Below are 24411 nucleotides of genomic sequence, written 5' to 3'. Positions count from 1 at the left end.
TACAAGCCCCCTCCTCCTACATCTGATTGCTCTTGTGCTACAGCTCGGGAAGAACTGTGAGGTTTGATTTTTTTTGGTCCAGAATCAATCCAGCCCAGCAGCTGATATTGAGGTGATTTGAGGGGAAACTGGGGCATAATGTGTCCCTTCAGCCTTTAGACAGCCATAGACTAGAACAGGACTGCCATTTAAAACAGCAGAAATCCAAATCTTCATCCAAAGCTGAGTTTGGAACATTTTGGGAACATCATTATTTTCCTGCAGAAGCTTTTACAGATTCATCTAAACATTTCCCCACCCAAACAAACCTACTTGCTGAACATGGCTGAGCATGGCTCTCCGGTGCTGTGTTCCTGCCTAGGAACTCTGGGGATTCATGAACCCAGATCTCGCTCTCTGCCAGTGTAAAGAGCAGATTTATACAGGCAGAAGGGGACTGGGCTTGCTGCTTATCACTTATCACAGAGCAAGGTCCTGCCTTTTGCAGTCTCTCAACATTGCTGATTCTGCCAACATTCTTGCTAGCAGTCCTGTTTGCTAGAATGCTTGTGAGAAGCCAGAATGAAAGGAGGCAAAAAAATCCAAATGGAAATTGCTGGTGATTTCAAGCATAAAATGGGCCTTCCCAACCCCCATGCCACTTCCAGCCATAGAGCTATGCCCAAGACAAAGGGCAGGAAGGAATTGCACCTGCCAAACCCAACATGAATGTAGGACTCAGATGTCCACAGGTGAATTATCAAGGCCATGGGGCTGGAGCCATGGCTAGCAGGGAGAGACCCGCTCCATTCACAGGCTTCTGGTGAAGACCAGCCTTTGGAGGGCAGAGCGGATATTTCTTCATCTTCTCTGTTCAGCTCCTGCTCCTGTTGTGTGGGGGCCTTTATCCCAGAACACCACAATGAAGGGAAGGTGTGCTGCTAGAAGAGGGACCTGTGACAGGGGTAAATGAAGACTTGAACAAAACAGCCCAGGAAATACAGGGTAAGGAACTATGGGCAGAGAAGCACTCTGAGCCCTGAGCTATCCTGCCTCTGGGGCATGTGGTACACCACAGAGTACTGCAGCACTGCTTGAGTTCAGAAGAGGGACAGCATCTCAGCCCAGGGCTTAGCTGAGAACAAAGCCAAGCTATCTCTGAGGTTCAGTGAGTGCTGGTAATTCTTTTTGTACCCCTGCCCTCCTGTGCTATTTGCTCATTTGTTTTCTTGTTTTATTTTTTTGGTACCTCAGGAATAGTGGGATTCATCTGGGTTAGGAAACAACATTGCCAGAATATCCTGAGAAAAGATTGTGAGTTATTTCTGGCCCAAGCAGGAGCTGGAAGTATCTGACATCTTCCAGTGCCCAGAAAGCTTATTCTCATGAGAACTGAGCTCCACATCACACACTCAGGAAGGCCAGAGCTCAGGGACGTGGAGAAAAATCATAGAATCACCAAGGTTGGAAAAGACCTTTAAGATCATCTAGACAACTGTCCACCTACCACCAATATTGGTCACTGTATGGTAACTGTTAAGCCACGGCCTGAGCTACTGATTGAGCACCTGGAGACAAGATCGGTCAGCTCTGAGGGCACAGGTGAAAGCAATTCACCTGTGTGACCAGAAGAGGTGGAGCCTGGCTGCACTTTCTCTTAGACCTCATTTAAGAGCTGACTGCCACTATGGGAGGTTCTTTTGTTGGAGATTCCTCCTTTGTGGAGTTTCTATTGTAAGCCTGGATCCTTGTAGAAAGGTGAGTACTTCTTTCTTTTGTAATATCTTTCCATTATACTGGTCCTTTTGCCACTACTTTTTGAAAGATTTTCCCACTGCGCTGGGTCCTCTGCAGTTACACCCACTAACCATGTCCCTAAGTACTGCATCTACACATTTTTTTAACACCTCCAATGACAATGACTCCATCACCTCACTAGGCAGCATTTTCCAATGTATCACCACTTTTTTGGAGAAATTTTTCCTAATATCCAACCTGAACCTCCCTTAGTACAACTTAAGCTATCTCCTCTTATCCTATTGCTATTACCCGGGAGAAACAACAAATCCCTGCTTTGCCACTACTTCCCTTCAAGTAGTTGTAGAGAGCAATGCGGTCTCCCCTGAGTCTCCTCTTGTGCAGACTAAACAATCCCTCAGATGCTCCTCATAAGTCCCCAGTGGCAAAATATAATGGGATGGACTGTATGGGTGTGCTGAGATCACCTTACCTGGGGCACCTGAAGAAGGCATCAACTACCCACAGCTCTTGTGAGCATGGCTCCAGGGCTTGGCAGTGGCTCTTAAGTGTCTGCTCCTTCTGGGAGCCTCCCCCGCTCCTCCTGCTCCCCTGCTCAGGCACTCTTCTTGGGATTATTTTTTCCCTTGACAAAGCACACACAGATGCTGTGTTGTCTGCCACAATCAAGGGGCTCAGGTGGGTAATGCAGAGAGGCAGAACTTGGCATGTACTTGTTTGCCTTTGTGCAATTTTCCCATAATTGCACTTCCTAACCTTTCAGCATCTGCTAAAGATCAGCTCATGACACAGCAAAATCAGCCTTGCACATTTCTGGACATTGCACCAGGTTAGGAATCAGGAATCCCTCTTTTGGGTTAAATCCCTTTGGAAAGGTGGGGAGAACTGTCTCCCTTTTGTGCATGGTCAGTCCTGGCTGATCTGTAGAGCCCAGAAGGAAAGCACAGCTCATCAAGTGTGTTTAGCTCAACCCTTTTATGTTGGAGTTATGGGGGCTTTGAAGGGAGCATTATTTTTAGAAAGGTCCAGGTAACTCTAGCGCAAGTTCTTTCAATTTGCCTCAATCTTGTGGTGAACTCACTGAAAATTGAACACATGGGACCAGTGCAAATGGGGGGACACCAAAAGGTCCAGAGGTGCAAAGAACAGCAGAGGTTATGCAGATGTTTTACTGTGGCAAGCATCTCTCTCTTCTCTCTCCTTACAACTTCAGTTTCTTTCCTTTAGATGTTACCAGCCATGCAAGGAAAACAGTGAGGAGCAGAAACAGAGGGCTGAGATGATGGACATGTCACAGGGAGAGGGCAGGACTCGGCAGAGGCTCCTTGGGCGCTGGGGCTGACAAAGAGCAGCCCCTGCCTGTAGGAGCCTGCAGTCCCTGTGATTGGAAACAGGAAACAAACCTCAGAGCTTTGTGAGGAAATACCTTCTACCCAGGCAATCTAGCAGACAGTTTGGGATCATGCTCTGGAATTTGTCAGGGGCTGCAGGTTTTGTACTGGAACGACAATCTATTCTCATATCTTCCCCAGTATATTTAAGACTTCTTCTAGCTAAAACATTAAATTGAGCTGTGGGAAGAAATAATATGCTGAAATTAAACTTGGTTCTAAACAAATGGAAGACCGTGGTTTACTTCTGTGGAAAATCTCCGGGTTAGCAATCCTCTTACATGTGCATACCCCAATAGTTGCCATTTAGCCAGGAAGCTTTGTAGTCCTTCAAATGTCCTGCAGAATTTTGTTTCTTATTAACCTCTCTCTTTTTGCCCCTGCACACTTTCAGGGGGTAGTGTTGGCTTCCTGTTGTTTTCAGATAGCAACATAGATTACTCCAAAAGTAATGGTCCCTATTTATTTCCATGGAAATGGACAATAACACTACTTCAGCACAGTGGAGGCTCAGACAAAACAATACCTGCCTGTGGCATAAGAGCTGTACTGAGCTGCCAGGAGAGGAGTACAGCTTCACCATCCAGGCAGAGCAAAATTAGCTTACAGAAAAGCTCTGAAAAGAATGGAATGTTTTATTTTCTATACAGTCTCAGCACATAATGAGTTTTGTTTATTTGTATTTTGTCTTTTTTTGCTTTGATTTCATTAGAGAATACAGCCAAATGAACCTTTGAGTCATACCTCAGACGCTCTGATGCTAAGGGCTCTCAGGCTGAGGCTCACACATGAACATGCTCTCAAAAAAAGGAAGAGTGCAGCTCAATGTGGCTTTTTCCTGTGGAGTAAAAACCAACTAAAAACTAACTACTGTCTTACCACAGAGAGCTCTTGTGCATTCTGAATTACATGAAGTCACTGGAGCTAAATCTCTTTCCACTTGAGTTATACACCAGACCTGCAAAGCGATACCCAAACCACTACTTTGTCCAAATATTCTTCCCATCCGAGGCGTAGCAGGAAACAATCTTCCCAGAGCTGCCTGCACTAATACTGAGCATCTGGGTATGGCTAAAGAACGATGCTGAAATCCTTTCCAAATCCTAGTGATATGGGACTGCTGGGAGGGAGTTAACTTCTCTCCTGCAGGGGGTGAACCCCGGACCTGCTGCGGTTTGGCAGAGCTGCCACACCTGGATCCCACTCCCAGCCCCAGGCATGGTGCCGAGGGGAGCAATGGAGGGTGTGCAATTCTTATTCAGTACCAGCCCACTGGAAGTGCTGCTTCAACAGCCAGGTTCAGCCTGGCCCTGTATGTTCATTTTGCATAGTGATAGATAACTGCAGCCACTTACTGACCCCAGCTGGCAGGGATCCTGCCTGCTACTGCACTTACGTGAGCAATTGATGTGTGGGGCGGTCGAGTCCTGCTGCAACAGGAGGAGCTAAAAGCATCCAAAGAGGTCTAAAAGGAAAGTGAAGGCAAAAGCTTCAGGAGCACACCTATCTGCTTCTGAGGGGGTTGGACCTTATCTCTTAACATATGAGTCCGTGAAGAAAAGAGCCTTTCTCAGGGTAGGCTGATTGTGCAAGAGGTGTAAAATGAAAAATGGGGGAGGGAACAAGCCATGATGATGTGATGGCGCTGCAATCCAGAGAGTGATGCAAGAGCAGCTGTTGAGCATTCCCAAGTGGGATAAAAATGTTATTTCATCTCTTTTCCTGTCCTTTGGGTCTTCCTCCATTGGAAAACAGAAGTCTTGAACACCAGCATGGATAGATCCAGGCTTCCATGCCTGCCAGCCCAATGACGCAGATAGAAGATGCACTGTCTAATTGCCATTGCCAGTAATTAGCAGATTCCTTGACAACCATATGTTGCTAAATAAGACTATCAGGTGAACAGTGCTGCTGGATGTTCCCCTCTGCACTATCACATGCTCTGTATTCCAGATCAGTATATTCTGCTGTCTGCTTTAAAACTGCCAAACTAGAAATCAGATCCAGGTTTCAAATAAAAGCAGCAGACTGTCCTTATTTCTAAAAGCAGGACAAATTTTTAGAAGTTTCTTCCACTGAAAAGGGTCTCTGTTTCATTTCAAGGGAGTTGGGTTTCTATTTGGTTGCGCATGTACGCATGAGAGAGAAAATGAAGTAGGTTTAAGGACTTCTTATATTCGTAAAGCTAAAAATTACTTCTAGTAGTAACAGGCGCTCGTTTTGGTTTTGTTTGAACAAACACAAGAAATCACAAGGTTTGGAGTTGGAGAGATAATATACATTTTCCTATTTGGATGTCAGTTCTGTACATTCATTTGGCTCTGAAATCTCCTCCATCTGTATTTCTTCCCCCAAATAGAAAAAAAGAGATACGAGGGAGGCAAACAAAAAGGAAAGGTAGGACAGAATGAAAAATAGAAAAATGAAAATGTACATAGAAACATAGAATCATTAAGGTTGAAAAAGACCACTAAGATCACTAGTCCAAACACAACCTGTCCCCATCATGCCCATTAATCCATGGCCCTCAGTGCCACATCAACATGTTTCTTGAACCTCCAGGGATGGTGTTCCATTACCTTGCTAGGCAGTCTGTTCCAGTGCTTCACCGTACTTTCTGAGAAGTGTTTCCTAATAATCAATATGAAATAAAACAAAAGTTGTTTCTTTTCAGACCTGTAGAACAAGCATGATTTCAAAATTCCCTGTTTCCTGACATACATTTGTGATGACAGCAAGGTGTCTTGCCTCTGCACCTTCATTAAGAGCTCAATTTTCTCAGAGAAAGGGAGAGGAAACCCAGCAAGGCCCCGTTCCTCAGCAGCATCCAGCCTTGCATGCACTGAATCGTGTGTTGCGGTAATGGAGACACATCTGGGCATCTTCCCCTGCAGCCCCCCATGCCTTGCAAACATCAGAGTGCAATGTGTAGACTGGATACCAACCATCCCAGCTCAACCACTGGTACTGGAATGGGATGAACCTTCCAACAGAAGCTTCTGCTGCACAGGGTGGTTATGGAGAAGCCCTGTTAGCACTGCTGAATTGGCAAGACTTCAGAGAGATGGCAATCTCATGTGCAGGCTCACTGTGCTGGTAGGGGGTTGCACTGCGGTCTGCTCTTCAGGGTGGATTTTTGAGTCAAACACATGTATGTTTGCTAACACTGGTTCCCAGGAGAGGTGGGAAACAGACAGCATTTGCATGTCACCCCAAGTCTGAGCCTGGCAGAAGCCTACCAGAGCAAAAGAGCCTTTCATTTTGAAGAGAATCCAGTCAGATCTGCCTCTGCATGATTTATTTTCATAGGCAGAAGGCCATCACTTTGAGCCATCCCACAGGCCCAAGTGCCAGCACTTGCCCGGCACCATGGGAAGGTGGGCTGTGGCTTCAGCCCAATAGCCCCAAGCCCCTCAGCAGGCTGATTCGCTCCATGTCAGGCGAAACCTCGCACTGGCCAAGAGTCACCTGGAAGCAATCTCCCATAAAACCAGCTCTGTAAAAGCTACAGCTACTCACTTTGATAGTTCCCAAATTGCTTTTCTCTCTCTATTTATTTTTCATAGGACCAGTAAACAGTAAATTGGTCCCCAGCAATCCACTGGAAGGAGCTGAGCAGCACTCAGGAGTATTGTCCTGTTCCAGAAGATCTGCTATCTGCTACTGAGCTTCAACGGGAGCCTGCTGAGTTGCCACTCTCTGTCTCTCTACAAGATTAGCAAGGACAGCTTTTCACACAGAGCGCAGGAGCCAGAGTTTGTGCACACACATACCTGAGGAAGCATGCATATTGCCCAAAGACCTCTCTTTTAGACAGGAACACAGGAACACTCTCTATCCTGGGCTTTTTCCATCCTCTTGTAGGCTGGGTTTTTGTGATTTGTTTCTTTGGCCACTGGAAATTTACTATAAATACCGGGTACTGAGAGCCATTGTGTACTAATATCTTACTAATATCTCCTAACCACCCTTTCTAGCTGCCCAGGGCAGCAAATGATGTGAAAATTATATACCCTGGGCCTTAGTATCTATTCAGGGTTCTGGCCACATGTCACTTCTTATTCTTGACTTATGCATACATTCTTTTTATTCACTTTTTTGTAAACATTTGTGTATAATTATTCACTCCAGAGTTTCCAGCAGTTTTCCCTGGCTTACAGATGTGGCAAAGCTTGTTCCATGCATCCAGGAAAGAAAGGGTTTTTTGACTACTGCAAACTGGGATCCTGAGAGATTTCAATCTGTTGCTTCCATGTTAGCTCTTGTGATACTTCGTTACCCATGGAAAGAGACAATTAGCTTTTAAAATATAAAACAGAAATAGTCCCAAGCCACAGATTTCACATCCAAATCCAAATCTGGGGCAGTTCAGATTTGGCCTGACATTTTGGGTTTGGGCCCAGGCCTGACTCTCCTTACGAAGCAGTTTGACATTTTCAGTTCTGGGAAGCTGTGCTCTCTCGTGCTGAGCCGGTCCCAGCATCCGGCCCTGCGCTGCCGAAAGCTCTCCAGCTGATGTGGGTTTTTCAAAAGCCTCTGTCTGTCATTGCTGCAGCTCATTTGACTGCTGCAGGGGTGGGTGCACAATTTCCACGATGCTGCTGTGGCATTTTGGTTCCTACAAGTGCCAGAATGTAGAATAATTGTGCTCTCTGCAGTTAGGTGTTGCCCATGTAGAAACATAAGACATTATAGAGAATTCAGGATAAACCTTTGGTCACCTATCTTTAATGCAGACCTCACAGCCAACCTTACATATTCAGAGTACTGAACACAGAAGAAGGATGCTAGAGTTCAAATCTCCAGCCTCAACTAAACATTCAGTATAGGGCCTTCAGCTTGCTGCTTAGCATCCATACATCTTCAATCTGGGGACAATCAACTGATGTTCTATGCATTGGCCACCTGTCCAAAGCAGGTGATGTCTCCATCTGTGTTAGTACAACGCAGTGCTGATTTTCACAACCTCAACACATTCTTAATGTCAGTGCAATTAACTTTTTACTAGAAATACTGACCTGAGCTGTGTGTTGCGTTTGGATGAACAGAAGTGGGTTTTTATGGAGAACATTGGGCTATTGTCATGTTCTTCCCCTCACTGAATGTATCAATATTTGTTTCGTAGAGTGCATTTTGAATGTGAATTTTTGTTCTTTTCCAAAAAAAAAACCTCTTCTTTGGGTATTTTATAAGCAGTTCTGCAGCAAAAAAATGCTGTCACATCTTGAACCAGTGATTGAGCACCTGGTGGGAAGGGAGGGCCAACCAACAGGAGCTCAGCTGCATGCAATGCACCTGAATGACTGGAAGAGTTGGAGCCAGCGTCCACCCCTTCCCAGACCACGTTTAAGGGTTCCTTCTGGATCCTTGGCAGGGGAGACAAGGGCGTTTTGCTGGAGATCCCTGTGTACGTATGGCCTTCTGAAAGTAAGCAGCTTCTTTCCTTATTTCTGTGCTCCTGGTTGTTGCATTTGTGCAAGTCCTCACTTGCTGTAGCTTGGGAGCCTGCTCCTCTGCTGTCATTGCTGCGCTTTCCATCATGTTACAAGATCATTAGTAGAATTGGATCCTTCTTAAGCACTGAGTTTGATTCTTAATTGATGTTTTGTCAAATTATGTGCTATCTGTGGAGTTTAATTACTCGTTTTACAGATAAGTTTAGGTGGATACACCATCATGCTCAGGTTATAACTTATCATTTATCAAAAGTGAGGAGCTAAAAGGACCTTGCGTAAGCCAAGTTCACCAAGATCAAACTGTAACAATCAAAGCAAGATATCTCTTTAGTGTTTGAGTCTTCTCTTCAAGTCTGTTACCCAAGAATACATTTGCAAAGTATTTATCTTTGTAATCCCACTAAGAGGTGATAACTCTTACCTCTGAAGGGCAAAAACTGTAACATAGAGAGATGAGGTGATGTGCTCAGAATGACACAGAACTCTTTATGACAAAGCTCGGAAAACTGTTTAGAGCGCTCCTTTTCTCTTGGTTTTTATCGTCTGATTTACATATTATTCACAGGCTCTGAAGTGTATTTGGAGATTTCAGTAGTATCCTATTTAACGTAACTGTAGCCCTGATATCAACTTTTAGAACATCTCTTTAAGAGAAAATGCCTTACAACTATGACAATCCAGTGAGATTGAAAGAATTAATCTTGCTTTACATCAGGCTCCAAATTAGTTCATAGTGTCTGAAAGAATTCATTAAAGAAGGCTCACAGATAAAGTATACATATAACGCTGTTCTTTATAAAGATAGATTTTTATAGGCCAAGTGCTGAAGAGCCTCAAGAGATTATGAAATAATCCAAAGGGAAGTGCTTGAAAGACTGTTTCTTGGGATACAGAGAACCAGTCTGGAAAAACACCATGGCGACAAGACTCTGGGGATCAACCGTCCCTTAGCTCCTGGTTATGGATCAAACAAGCTTTTTCCATCTGTGTTTTCTTCCATGAAACATAACCCCTCTGGATCCAGTGCAAGGAGCACAAAGGAGCAGGAGGAGAGGGGAGGTGCCACCTGTACTCAATTCCAGTTGTTTCATCAGTTCTTTGCAACCCACTTGCAAGGCAAGGTGACACAAATGAGTTAATTTCAATGGTATACTGAAACTAATTGAAAACAGCTCTAGGGCCCTGTAAAGTATTAAGTTAGACTGCAAGTGATAATTGCTCACCTGCTGCATGGGCCTATAAGAGGCAGTGCATTAACTAGCACATGGGGTTTTATCACTTCCCTAGGACAGCAGGGGCTGGACTCTTTCCAGCACCCATAGCACTGAGAGCAAGATGCTGAATTAAGCCTGTAGTTTATGGGCACTCAGGCAGGGAGAGCTGGTGATATGGAGCCAGATCCCAGCTTTCATTACATCCTCTCCTGGGTCAGAAGAGATTCATTTTCCCTAGTGTGACTGGTATCAGGTTGGAATAAATAGCTTTCATTTGTCTTGAAGTTCTGGAAGAGTGGTTTAGCACTCTGTTGAAGAGTACAGACGCATGATAGTGTAAGGAGCCTAAATAGTTTCCAATGATCTGGATCTTTCCATTGTAGGGGCTTGAAGATGCAGAAGTATTAGAAAGTAAGTCTGTCTTTCTGCTGTAAATCTCTTATTTTCTAGCTATTCATAGCTGTCTTCTGTCTCCTTCTCTATTCCTTTTTCTCTTCATTAGAAAAGACAAGTGTATCTCAGAAGACATGAGTTATTCTTGAGAATGGGAGGTTAGTTTGTTGTGTTGCCCTGTTTTGATAGATTGAAATGAGACTTCAGCAAGAAAAGCCTCTATTTATTTATTTTTGAGATGCTGAGGAGTCACACGCCTTCTGTAAGCTTAGAGCAGAACTGCTCATTTCCAGAGCCTGGTGTGGTAGCCTTTCACATGACAGAATGATCAGATATATTTGGAAACAACAAAGAAATTTCACTATGAGCTGAAAAATTACAAATAAAATAGACTTTTTATGCATATCCATTGCCAGGTATTCTGGTATCATCATTTACTGCTGTTGTTCATGAGTATCCTGATGCAAGAAGAAATAGGATATATGCTGTGCAACCCATGTATTTCTGAGATTGATGTGAGTATCTCAGGATAGCTCTTGTAAAGTTTTAAGCCTGAAGTATACTTAGAGCTGTCAGAGGCCCTAAGAGTTTTCCATGGCCTAGGATCCAAGACCAGTCAAGTTTTCACAACCATGATGCTTGATGTCTGTACGTCAGTATTCATTTTTGTCTTTTGCTGAGCAGGCAAATGAGTGGCTCAGTTATGAGCTAGGTACCACAGTTCAGATGATACCATTAAATCTTGATATTCTAAGTACTTCCTAAAGTCATATTAATTCCCTTAGATATTTTAATTATTTTTATTTAGAAATGATTTTTCAGAACTAAATATGTTGGTACAAAAACGAAAGTATTAAGCAAGGCTGATCTTTGTCCTGAAGTAGTAGAAAAGTTGTAAATATAGAGGTAGAAATAGATAGGATAGAGGAATGTTGAATTACTAAGTAATGACCAGTACAAATGGAAGTATGTCTGGTGAAGGATGTGTATTCTGAAGAAGGATATGTGTGCTTTAATAGCACTACTAGTCCTAATCTCTGCAGGTGAAGTTAAATCTTATGTCAAGGTCTACTTTAAGCTATACACACGATTTAAAGCAGTTTGCAGTTAAGTAGATCTGAGGTGTAGAGAGACTTAGATGACACGGGCAATAACACTTATTGCTGTGTCCTCTTTGAATAGAGGTAAGTGGTATGGCTCTTGAGAATGATAAAGTAGCTACACTTTTTCAAATCAATGAAGATGATGTCTTGAAAGAATTTAAACGTCAACATGTAATGAACGGTCAAGAACACCAGGAAACCAGCATTTTTCCATGGGGTTCTTACCAAATCTATTTCTGATCCTAGTCTTGAAACGAAGTCAAAACCAGGCCAACTTCCAGCCTCTTTCACTGGTGCCTTGATATTCTGGGACTGAGCCAAGATCCAGGAGCTCAGAAGCCAGCAGAAATGTAATGCTGAGTATATGCCAGAGGCTTGAGGCAATATTAGATTAGTTTGAACACTAGGCAAGGGTAAAACTTTCTGAGCTATTCTGTCAAAGTGAGATGGAGCATCCTTTTCTCTGGGATATGTCATGTCCTGACAGTCCTTCAATTAATGGTGTGTTCCCGTCAGGGAGTCACCACAGGAATGTGGCTCTTAGGGTAAAAAACAGATATCAGTTTCTAGCTGCTGGGAGCTGGGAAGGTGTTCTTGTCTGCACAGACTAATGCAAAGTGGAGACTGAGTCCTAATGAAGTTTTTCTAGAGTTTCCTAATGAAAATATTGCTCTTAAGAGAAAAACAAATGGCCTGTGTTTCCTCATTGTGAATAAACACTTTATGACTTGTGCGCTTCTTGGGAATGACACGTTTTTCAAATGGTCTGACTGTCAGACGCCTGATTTTGATGGATGATGCTAAGCATGGACGTAATCACCATCTTGGTCTCAAAACCAGCCAGTAAGATATGGTAAGATTTTCCAAATGTTTCTCCAACAATAAAAGGAAATGTAAAGTTAATCAAATTGTCATGAGAGATCAGAGCCCAGCAAGGAGGGACTAAGACTGACATTTGAAGTAGAAGCACTAATAAAACAGACGGCTGCTTGCTGATCCTGTCCGTGCTTGTGTTTAATTTAAACAAGTTAACAATGAATAGAGTTTGTAGAGGAGGGGCAGGGGTGCTGTCGAAATCGATGTATGTAGCAGCAATTTAAGGAAAGCAGAGAAGTGGTAAATCTCTAACTGCATGTGAAAATTGTGCCTCAGTGGTGAGGCTCTGTAAATGTATTTGTTGGCTTCTTTGGAGCAAAAGGATATCCTGCTCTACTTTACCTATGGTTCCTTGCTTCACAGATAGAAGTCGGGTAAAGGAAATCTTGTGTTCTTGATTACTTTAAATTGATACACCGCATTCTGCTCAGCAAAACTAATTCCTGTGCCTCAATGCCATTAATATCTCTAAATAAGGTGAGCTCATCTCATTTCCTAGCTTTCCTGTTAACACTCTGGTATTCTGTGCATTCAAGTGGGTTTGGCTGCCTTATCTCTCTGAAGATGCCCTCCATTATAAATCTGCTGGATACAAGGACCCCGGGATGCTCCTTGGAGTAGGTAGCTGCCACTCACTGAACCAGGAAGCTGAATGTTGTCAAGATCCTTTTTGCTTTGAGCTGTGGATGCTTAGCACCTCGTAGGGTGTTTCTCAGTGAGCTGGATTTTCTTGTACCACAGTGCTTTTTCCATCTAGTGATAATGTCAGAGTTGCTCTGTACCTGGTGAAGTTGTGAGCTGGAGCTTTGTTGTCCTTGGGGTACCAAACCCCATGCACCCTTTCTGTTCTCAGCTCCTTTACCCCACAGCAACTTCATCCTGAACTCCAGGCATTCATTTCCTACTGAAACCCTCACCCACCACCAGGTGCCAATGAGTTTCAATCAGTGCTGCCCTCCAGGCACACGTCGGATGAGGGGCCTGGAGATGAGAAGCTGCTTTGTTATCCATTATTCATCCCTGAGCCAGCTTATGTGTTGTTTTGCTCGAGCTAACTACAACCAGGAAGCAGAAGTGCTCCTCCTGCTCCCTAGTGCCTTTCATTAAGTTGCATCCTGCAAGCACTGGCAGGGCAGCAGGGAGGTCATGGTGGGCAGCTGGGGTGGCCAACAGCTCAGCCCCGGCCTGTGGCCAAGCAGATGAGCTCAGCCTGCTGTGCCCTGCAGCACTAGGTTCCTTGGCCACAAAGCTCTTTCTCTGCAGCCTGCCGGCTGACCCTTACTCACTGGCTTTGTGCTCTTATTCTTCTCTGCAGTTTCTTCCTTTATCAGATTAACTTTAATTAGTGAAATCAGAATCACATGGAGCAGGGAGGAAATGCTCTGAAGGCTGTGGATTTATTTTCAGCCAAGAGAAAATGAAGAGCAAACAGACACGGGGAGGATCTGGGAAAGGTTTGGTCCAGTAAACCACCGGAGCACGGGTTTGGTGCAAAGAGAACCTGGGCTCTGCACCTGGTCCTGTCCCAGCCCTATCTCCCTCAACACTTACTCTGGTTCTCAGCACATGCACATTCTCTTTAGTGCCTCAGTGCTGTGATTGTGTCCCACCAATGCAAAATGGGACTGCCATGTACCGCCATGATCTTCCCTTGTTGATGTTACTGCTGCATCTACCTCAGCCCAGAATTTCTGAGATGGGACCCGATATCTTTGCAGGGGACAGGGGAGGGCCATGGGACCTTCATGGTGGAGAGAGCAGAGGCTGGGCTGGGAGAGCCAGCATGCTCCTCAGCCCTCCATGTGGAATCCCCACTGCCTAAGACCATGACTTTTTTTATGCTCACTTTTAAGGTGGTTTGTGGGCCTCTCACAGGTGCATCTCATATAGGAGGGCAGTAAACTGCTGCTGGCTTCTCCCAGAAATCAGTTCCAGATGTACTTGAGTAGAACTTCTCTTCTGAGGAACTGTTTTTAGGTAGGACCTGGTCTGTGAAGCTCAGAGTATTTCCTATACCGAAGAACAAACACCTTTATTGTAACTTCTCTTCATTTTGACATGTTTCCTTCTCAGTCTTCGTGTCAACAGTTTGTATAAGTTTCTTCTTACTGTCCCTGTTCAGGTAAGGACCAAGGTTTCCTTTGCAGTTTTGCTCTGTGTGTCTCTCTATCCACGCTCTTTGAGGCCTCTCTTTCTTCCCCTCTCTGCTGAGACACCTCCTCTGAACCCGACTCCTGTTATGCATTCTTGATGATCGAATTTACCTTTTGCTGCTTCTGCAAAAAAAATGCCTCTCTTGCTCCACTTGGAGCTCTCATTGACACTCTTCTGACAAGAATATCAAATAGTGTGGACTTGAGATTATTTTTATGATCCATGTGACGTTGAAAATGAAATTTGATTTGTGTATCCTAATGCATCACATGTATGCAGTGTATCTTGTACTTTGCATAAGCAGCTCAGGCAGTGTTCCTTCCTGCAAGAGCAGAGCTGTGCTTCCCAAAGTCCCGCTGCTCTGGTAGTGCCACGCCAAAGCTGTAGAAAAGGCCTTAAAATGTGCTCCTGGCTTTGCATCTGGCTTCTTCACCTCCTGGCAACAGGCCTTCCTCCTACTTGAACGTGACACAGAAGGGACAACAGAGCAGTGATGTGAGGGCTGCAGCATGCCCCGTTCATCCCGATGACAAAGGGGCATCAACACAGTTGTCTGTAGGCTTCCTGTTTTCACTGGTGTTTGATACAGTGCCATAATTTTACCAAAAAAGCTAAACAATGTGTTTATTTGTCTCATGCAGCCTTCTGCATGTCACCACGCATCGACATTTCCAGTTTCTTGTAGCCAGTTGCCTTAGCTTTTCCATTTTTACCCTCACTACTTCCACAATACCACTGCACTTTTAATGCAAGAATCTGTAAGTGCAAGGGCAAAGTAAAAGGAATGTAGCTTAATATCCAAACAATTAGCACAAGGGTTATTGTGCTGAAGGCATTATTCATTTTAATTATCCAAAGCTGATGAAAAATTCCTAGGACTGCCTCCAATAGGGCGCATGAATCAAAGCCCACACGCAGAATGGTAGCTCGTTGCAAAGGCAAGAGGAGAAGCAGTTGGCCCATTTTCATGCAGAGCTTCTCATCTCTGGCCTGAGATGTGCAGCAATGGAGAACCAGCTGCTTACTTCTGAGGCCTGATTATTTCTGGTGGGCATATTCCTGAGCTCATGAAAGCAAGGTAATGAGGAGGAAGGAAGCAGGAAATATATCTGCATGTTAAGTCACAATGGTTAATTTGGGCCATGCTTCCTCTGATTAAAAAAAGATAAGAGCTTCTGGGTCATATTTGGGGGAGGAGGGAAGAGTATGGATGAGGTTGGATTTTTCAAACAGAAGTACCGCCTCCAAGTTAAATATGCTTAAGAGACATATTTTCAGGGTGTTTCACTTTAAGTGTATATTGATTCACTGCACATCAAAGAACAATATACTATGGACACGTCAGCTTCCTGCAGAGAGCACAATAAATGCTATATAATTCAATAAATAGTAATAAAAAGAATGAATTTTAAGTTTGCATTCTTATACAAGGCAGTAAGACCAAGATGACAGTGCACAGAAACGAGGAAATAAAACTTGGTCTTTTATTTTGCAAGTTTACTCAAATTTAGTTTTCTATTTTGTTGGGATTTTTTTCTCTCTCAGCTGAAGAGAGGAAAGTCTCCAGGAATTTTTATAGCTATTTCTTTTAGGCTTTGTCTTTGTGGAATAGTTGGGCAGGACTGGGCTTTGTACTTGAGGCCAGATCAAGAATCACACCCTTGGTACTTGTAGGCATATCTTCTTGAACAGGGACTGCTGAAAGGCCTGCTAGGCATGGTGCTGAGGATCTGCTTAAGGAAATCTCTCACTCTATCCCTAAATATTTCTGCTCAGAACAAGAGTCATTGGAGTCTGATTTCCACCTCTTGCACTGCAGTTTTCTGAGCAGTAGAACTGCCCTTGCGAGATGGGATATCCATGTGTTTTCTGCTTGAAAGCTGTGCAACAGAGCACTTACGTGTTACAGGAGCGTTTTGTGCCAGGAGGATCTCCAAACCTGGCTGCCCTTAAGTGCCCCCTCCCTGTCCCAGGCTGGGATGCAGCCAGGCTCACAGTGCAGCTCAGATGCTGAGCATTGTTTGGTAACTTTTGTTGGCAGCAGTTTTCACAGACAACGTGTAAACAAATGCAATGCTTTTTGTTCATATTAGGAAAGGAAGACTCTTTCTCAAGTCCCAGAGTGATAAATTCTCATCTTTCTTTGCTCCTTGGAATTAACATGCATGCAACCAGTTCTCTCTGCTCCTACAAGTTAACAGCCCTGTGTGTTTGTTCTGATTTGCATGGTTTTTGTGCTGCTCCCCGCTTCCAATACCCCATCAAGACAGCAGAAATGGTATATTAAACCCAATAACTTATAATTTCTGTAACTGTCCGAATCTTGTCGATAGCTGCTGTAAGAAGGGTGAGATGTTTTATCAGCGTAACAAAAAGGGGACTTCAGAAGGGTATGGTGGTTTTGTCAGTCTCTGACATTTGTCCTCCATTAAATAGTTCATGGATGTTGTGGACACTGCAGTAATGCATCAGAACAGACCATTAGTGCTGAGGCCCTGCTCACACTCAGCCTGGCACAAGGTGGGTGGCAGGAGCAGAGGTTGCTTCTCCCAGGGGTTACTGTGGAGCCTTGGGTACGGATAGCAGTGTGGCTGGAAAGCAGGCAGTGGCTCTTCTTCCTTTTAATGCTGGCAGATGAGTGGTTTGGTTTTACATTTTCTTTCTAAGCAAAAGTTTAAACGGAGTGCTGCTGTTTCAAATGTTCTGCTTGCAGGAGCTCTCTTAACCTCTGCTAACTAAACAAAATGTGTCTGAACACTGAATTTTAGAATGTCTCTTTATTGTTATAATTGAATACATTTTTGGACTTCTTTTTCTGTAAAAAGAAACTATTATGGAAAAATGTTGGTACTGGGAGGCAGAGGGAGAAGAGAACATTTCCTTAAGCTACAGATTTTAGCCAGCTCTTTAAAAAAAAATTTGCTTTTCTGAACTGTTGAATGTGGTACATCTCTCTAGCTCTGCAAGCCAAAAAACAGATAGAGAAAAGCCACTTTTTCCAAGAAAGAAATAAAAACCTCTCCTCACCATTCCAGAGGAAATTGTTAGTGACAATGAGACACGGTCTGTGAACTTAAAATTCCTTGCATTTGAAATGGTTCTTCCCCCCCCCACTTCATGTTTTACTTCCAGCTCTGACCACCCACAAGGGAAAGGAAAAACGGAGGGGTGAGTAGAGCTTACAGAAAAGATTCCTGCAATAAAAGGACCTTTTATTAGCTGTACTGATTGTAAGGTATCTCTTATGACAGTTTCCTGGGTATGTCCAACCGTGTAGATTGTAGGTCAGGAGATTATATCAACATTGCCAATCCTAGGAGTAAGTCGTCAGTATCACTGACTGGAACTGAAGAGTCAAAACTGAAAATTACCAAATGTAAACTTGGCCAGGTTTATATTTTTCCATCTGATATTAGAGCAGGAAATACAGCCTATTATAATTATTAATCTAGAAAAATATTACATTCTGGTGTCACCATACTGGTAAGTTTGAATTTTTAAATCCCACTCTGTTACAATTCTTCTGAGTGTCCTGCACAGAAAAAACGCTATTTGCGGTTGACAAAAAATTGATATTTAAAAATCCAGTGGGAGTTTCTTCTGATCTTCATTAAAAAAAAGCATTCTCTGCATTCCCAGGTGGGAAAAAAAAATCTTTAGTTAGCCAATTTTTGTTCACATTTTAATGAAAGATAATGAAAGGACCTGTATCAATGTTTAAGACAACACCTGTCTTACATAATAGTTGTTATTCTGAGGGAGAGGGTTCTATCCAAGTCTCTAAAAGAGCAAGGGATCCCACCACAAATGAGAAGGGAAGAAGCTTGGACTTCTGGCCTTATCTTTTTTTGGCAACATTCTTCAGAGCTTTCCATGTGTTACTGTGATGTGGTTGTGCTTTGAAAGTAAATTCCTGAGGAAAATGGCCTGCAGCAGCTTGTGCCATCTGCAATAGAAATATCAGGGGATATTTAGTTGTCAGCTCAAACTGGAGAATTTCATGTTAAGCCTTTGGAGGTGACCAACTACAGTGCAGTAGGAAATCCCACCTCAGAACTTTGAAAATATGATGTTGCATGGATCACCTTTTGCTTACATTTGATAAGATTAGGAATATTGGTTGCTAAGCTTTGTAATGTGCCAAATACATTCACTTTGCTTTATTATATGGAATCCTAGAACTGCTCAGGTTGAAAAAGACCTTATCTCAATGGAGGCCAAAAGATAAGAGTGAATCTAGGAAAACTCTCAGCTAACAGCAAGATTGTTTGGATGCATGAGTGACATACTTAGTTTGTTCACTCTGGAAAAAGACTGTCCTCTAGTTCCTCCTGATCTCATACTGTGTTATTTTAATTGGGTTATTAAGCTAAAAGACAGTTTGAATTGAAGACTGAGTGCCAATGATTCTTGATTTTCTCTCCACCTATAAATATTATTTCCTGTTTACTATTTAACATTTACATCCCATTTGCTTCATTACATTTAGTAGAACTTTTAAATACTCTTTTTAATATTGTTATTCTCCTTGACTTCTACCAAGAATGTTGGGGTTTGGATACAGTGGAGCTCATCTCCACTTCACTCAGAGAAGAGGCAATGTAAGTGTAGCTCTATCTGAACTAACTGTATTCTCTCTACCTCAGTCTTGGAAGTTAAAAGTGAGATAGCAATTCCTATCCACCTTTACAGCTTTATTTTATTATTATTTATTTCAAGTTCTCTATTTTGAGAAAGATTGAGATTTGGAGTAAAACTTGAAAAATGAGTCTTCATGCCCAAAAATGTGTTAGTTATACTTGGCAGTGTTGGGCACTGTTTCCTGCAGTCTCTGGAGGAATTTCTCTCACTGCCACAGATGCAGAGAGTCCAGTTCCCCCAGCCTGTCCCTCACCACCTCCTACACCCCATCGCTGTGCAGCAACCAGACCCAACAAGAGGCGATGGCAGGGCAGACACCACAGCTCTCACCCTATCATGCCCTACCACTGCCTGCTTGTCCCTGGGATGGAGATCTGTGGGACTCCACAAGTGTTCGGCACCTGCTGCCCACCCTGGCTCCCAGCTGCCTCCTGGGCAGCTCTGCTCCCCTACTCAGCTGCAGAAAGCAGCCGCTGAAAGGTGATCTGCCTGACCTGATGTGAAAGGGATTTCACTAGTATTAGGACACTTGATGACAGGGGGGAGGGAGATTGAAGTGAACTCCTTCCGTCTTCCTGATGCAAAATGAGTGCAGACACATTGCTTTAATATCTTCTTTGTAATTCATTTCCTCCAGTAAAGACTGAAGATTCGATGCTTTATGTGTCTCTGGGTTTATGCCAGCAAACTACTTGCAAACTAATCCATCTGGAATAGACAAGGGGCATTAATCGTTCTGATTCAACTCTCTGTATCATCTCTGGGATGGCACTAGCCTTACACAGAGCTTTTAGGGCTGACCTACTCCTCTGAGAAGTGATTTAACTGGTCATTTTCTTGCCATTTAGATCTTGTCTTCCTTCGGCAATGTCCTGATATCTCATTTTTTTCAAATGATAAGAGATAGGATGAGATAAAATGGCCTAAAGTTGTTCCGTAAGTTTAGACTGGACAGGGTGGATTAGGCACTGGAACAGGCTGTCCTGGGAAGTGGTGGAGGTATGTAAGAGGCACTTAGGAATATGGCTTACTGGTGGACTTGGTGTTCTTAAAGGTCTTTTCCAACCTCAAAGACTCTATGATTCTATCTACTGCCAGGAAGGAGCAGTGGCTGAATTCACGGGTAATAGGGTTTCCTGTGTAATCCCAAGGTAACAGCTCTCACCTACATTTCATGTTGAGCAGCACCAATTCTGGTGGTTACCAGGCCCACCACTGATCTCTGCAAGGAGGGAGGAAACTGCTTGGGCTCAGTTCAGCCATCTTTTCCTACCTCTGGAGAGATACCCTAAGATCAGGTTTTCCAAAGTCCTCTTTGCAGACCCAGTTTGTGAGGCTGGAATCATGACTAAGCCTGAAAAATCCTTGGGGCCGAATATATGATGGAGGGGGTGTGTGACAGACTGCTCTCTGAACTGCCACATAGCAAGAGCCTATTTGTGTTGTGCTGCCATGGCAAAAGCTGCTTGAGTCCTCCCTGATGGAGAATCCCTTCCAACTGCAAGCAAAGGGAAGAACAGACAAGGCTTCTGCATTATCCTTGCTCTTAATGTTGTTGCTAAGTGTTGCAAATGAGTGATCATAGCATGGCAAGTTTTCTCCCAGACTTTGTTCCCGCTATGTGATTCAGTCAAGCATATGCCTGTTTCATGTAAATTATGTTTGGAATTTATTTCTAGTCAAGAGCCTGGAGGCCATTGGGCGGGTGAGAGAATCCCATAAATGAAAGTCTATTATTAGTGTTCATAATATTGAATAACACCTGTAAGCATTATGTAGTGTCAGCACTTTATCCCTGCAGGGAGAGAAGACTTGGTTGCATCCCAGAGCCAGTGGCATCTGGTTTGGTACTTACACAGGGCGGAAAATACAAAGCCTGTAAGTTTTCCATTAGGGGGCTTACTGACACTAGACTCCACTTAGGAGCCGGTCTTAGTAAATTGAATTTATTTGGAAATGCACACGGCCTCTGAATCAGCCCAAACTGTCTTTTAACTGCATGTGCCTGTGCTATGTGCGTTGATGGAAACATTTAACCTATTTAGCTTGCAGTGCTTTCTCCACGGACTGCTGAAATCGCAGATCCAAATGTCTGTTTGTGTGTGGGGATACATCGTGCCCAGGGCTGACAGCCAGCCTACAGAAGTTCTTCTGAAATCAAACCTAGGCTGAGAAAGAAGTATTTTCTGTGATCTAGAAATGCATTGGACTGGATAAGGTCTCAAATTGTCAAAGGACTTTGAAACACTCCAAATGTTGCAAGTTTTGCATTTCCTGAACAAAAGCAATAACTAGAGAATCTCAGTCAGCCCTTTCAAAATCATAATTTCTTTTTTGGGGAGCAGGGAGAGTGGGGACTGAGGTGGGGAATGGGTAGAGAAGGTTGTCACGATTTAAATATGTGTTTTAGGCCAGTCTCATGAAGACACTGCATACAGCTCATTAATCTCACTGTTCTGAATCCCTGTATTTTAATTCTCTTTCTCTCGCCAGGCAGATCAGTCTCAATATTTCTATCTTACAAATATCTTCTCAGGCTGTCCCAAAGCTTCGTGTATGTGACCAAGTACATAACAAAGTCTAGAATAAAACTCTAATGTTCCCATTTTCAGACTCTTGTACAGCCTAGAAATTGCTCCAAAGGCATGTGGTTAGGTGGATTTTTTTATTTTGTTCTTGACAGCACAAACAGTTATTTAAGACTGTGATACAGTGAGAAGTGATTCTGTTCTCAGTTTTGCAAACTGTTTGATAGCCTACCAGCCCTGAGTCTGTGCATAATCCATCTTGTAGATACTCACAGAGGTACAGCAAACTCATTCCCTCATAGCACAGATTGCTTTATTTTGTGGGTCGCTGAAATCCAGTATCAGTCAAATTATCAGAAGTTAATGAACGCTAATTGTCTGGAAAGTGAGGAATTACTAGTCCAAAATGAACTAATGAACTTGGCAAAGTTGAATCTGTCTCAGATCAGAAAGAAGAAATTGAATTCTTTCACTGTCCTTTCCTGACAGATAGTTATAGGAGGGAGGGAAAGAATGAAATGCCAGATTAGACTTTTGGTATTCGTTACTGGGTTCAGTGGGAATTGCTACCTTTTGCCTCCAAAGGAAGCTTGAACAACAAGCACCTGTCTAATGTACATAAATGATCTTTGGTGAAAGTTTCTTCCTGACTCCCACACGACAGACTGTATGCCATGAAGCATCAGATTTGCTTATCCTAAATATAACCAAATGCTAGTTATATTTTTAGTTAGTGCTTTTTAAGAACCATTTACTGCATTTAACTAGTAACTTTCTGCGGTTGGATTTTCCACAGCCTGACTGTAAGTGGAGGTTTTTGTAAATGTCAGTTTGGATATAGAATTTATCAACTGAAGATGATTTGGGATAAGGAATTGTGTTTGACAACAGAAAGTCAAGAAAATTACCGAGTGTAAGAGAAAATTTCCTCAAGATACTCCACATGAACACTTGTCTGAACATTTCTTTATGTGAGTTGGCTCAAAAAATCAAGTTGTATTTTGGCTAAAAAATACCTGTTTTCCTAAAACAAACCAAACAGAAACAAAAGGAACTGTAATATCACCACAACATCATCAGCCTTGCCCCTATTTGCTGAAAAGCTCTGTGCTCCACTGCAAACGGTGGACTAGCAAAACTTGCAATCTGGACAGCCACAACCTGCAGGAATGCTTTAGAACCCCATGGAAGGGGAAGTAGGTGTGAGCTCAAACTTCTCTCATTTCCTTCCCATTTACCTTTCTTTCCATAATATATTTGCCCCTCCTCAAGCAAAAAGCAGTTGAAAGACACCAACAGGATGATTTGGCGTTGAGCAACTTGCTCAGCTCCACCTCAGATGTGCTGTAGCTCATCTTCATCAGAAGAGTCCCTGGCCTTGGATGTAGCTGCAAGGGGAATTCTAATGCTACTCAAGTGTTCCCCAACAGCTGTTTCCTTCTGTTCTTGTCTTCATTAAGGCAGAGCTGAAGATCCCAGTCAGTGCTGTGTTTGTGAAATAGACTTTCTGCCTGCACTCAGCAAATTCTTTAAATAAGTCTGCAAAAAAACACTGTGGGGAAAGGGAACACGATGTATTCAATTCCATTTGAGTAGAGCTAGGAGAAAGCAGAGGGAAAGAAGACCGTAAGAAGTCATCTAGTCTGTCCTGCTCCAAGGAAGTGGGTACCATCTCTTAATTTGATACATAATGAACAGGCTGAAGGACTGTTTTTCCCCACTGGCGTTTACACACACACACAACAAAAAAAGTTAGTTTTAGCTTCATTTGGTTTTAACCTGCTATTGTTTAAATGGTTAATGTATTTTGTTGACCAAAATTACTAGTTATTTTCATATTAAAATAATGAAATATTTAAAAAAATGTAAATTTAATCCCCAAAATCCAAACTAAAAAATCGATCTTAATTCACTTTCATAAAAGTTTTTAACAAATAAAGTAAAAAAGTATTACTTTGCCTTTTTTTTTGTACATGAGATCTAAGCTCAGTCCATTCCTATTTCCGTTTACAGTTGCCCAAAAAGGCTTTTCAGAAAGGTTTTTCTGTTCTTTTGTAAACACATCTCTTGCTATTTTATACTCATACAATAATTTTTTCATATAGTTAATTTGCTCCTCTGATATATTTTTATTTCATTCAATTTCCATACTTTTCTATTTGTATTTAAGGCAGGTTAAGGCTTTTACCCTCTTTAATTTATTTACTTGTGCCATTTTATTGCCATGATTAAGTAGTCAATTGGCTGCAGCAATGAAAATGCAGCTTTCCCATCACATTCACTTATCTGCTTCTTACTGGAATTAAGATTAATTATAGTTGTCAGCACGTAACTAAAATCACAAATGTCAATTTCCCCTTTTCACTTTTTTCGCTGTCAGAATAAATTGCATAATCATCACTTAATACCAAGCTCTTGTTTCCCTAATAATATGCTGAAGCCAAAGGTTTACCAAAGGGAGCCCAAGGAAAACATATGAAATCTGGGAGGGTAAACATGATGTGGGAAATCGGGGTCTCTGTACTGCTGATCCTATAGTCAGAGTGAAGTCTGTGCAAGGATCCTGTGTTCTGAGGTGATGGGCTTTGCTCCAAGGGAGATGACTGCTGGCATGAGTGTACTGGGACCAGGGCTGTGGGACTTCTTGGAAATATGGTCAATAACAGGGGCAAGAATTTTTACCTAAAAACTCAAGGTATATCAGGTCTTTGCTGGGGATGGGAGCTGGACTGGAAATGACTGATGGCAGCCCAGCCATGTCCCACACACTGCAGCATGGCTAGTTCAGGGAGATGTTTTTCCAGCATCTTGATGTGGTGCCAGGTTTGTTCTCCTGTGGGCTGTTACTTCATATCTGACCAAATTAAAGCGTTTCTATAACAGAGCGCCCCATCCATCCATCCTGATCGCACAGGATG

This window comes from Meleagris gallopavo, chromosome 5 (assembly GCF_000146605.3).
Source record: "Meleagris gallopavo isolate NT-WF06-2002-E0010 breed Aviagen turkey brand Nicholas breeding stock chromosome 5, Turkey_5.1, whole genome shotgun sequence".
NCBI classification, from domain to species: Eukaryota; Metazoa; Chordata; class Aves; order Galliformes; family Phasianidae; genus Meleagris; species Meleagris gallopavo.
The sequence above is the reverse complement of the archived record's forward strand: the minus strand, read 5'-3'. Positions refer to the sequence as shown.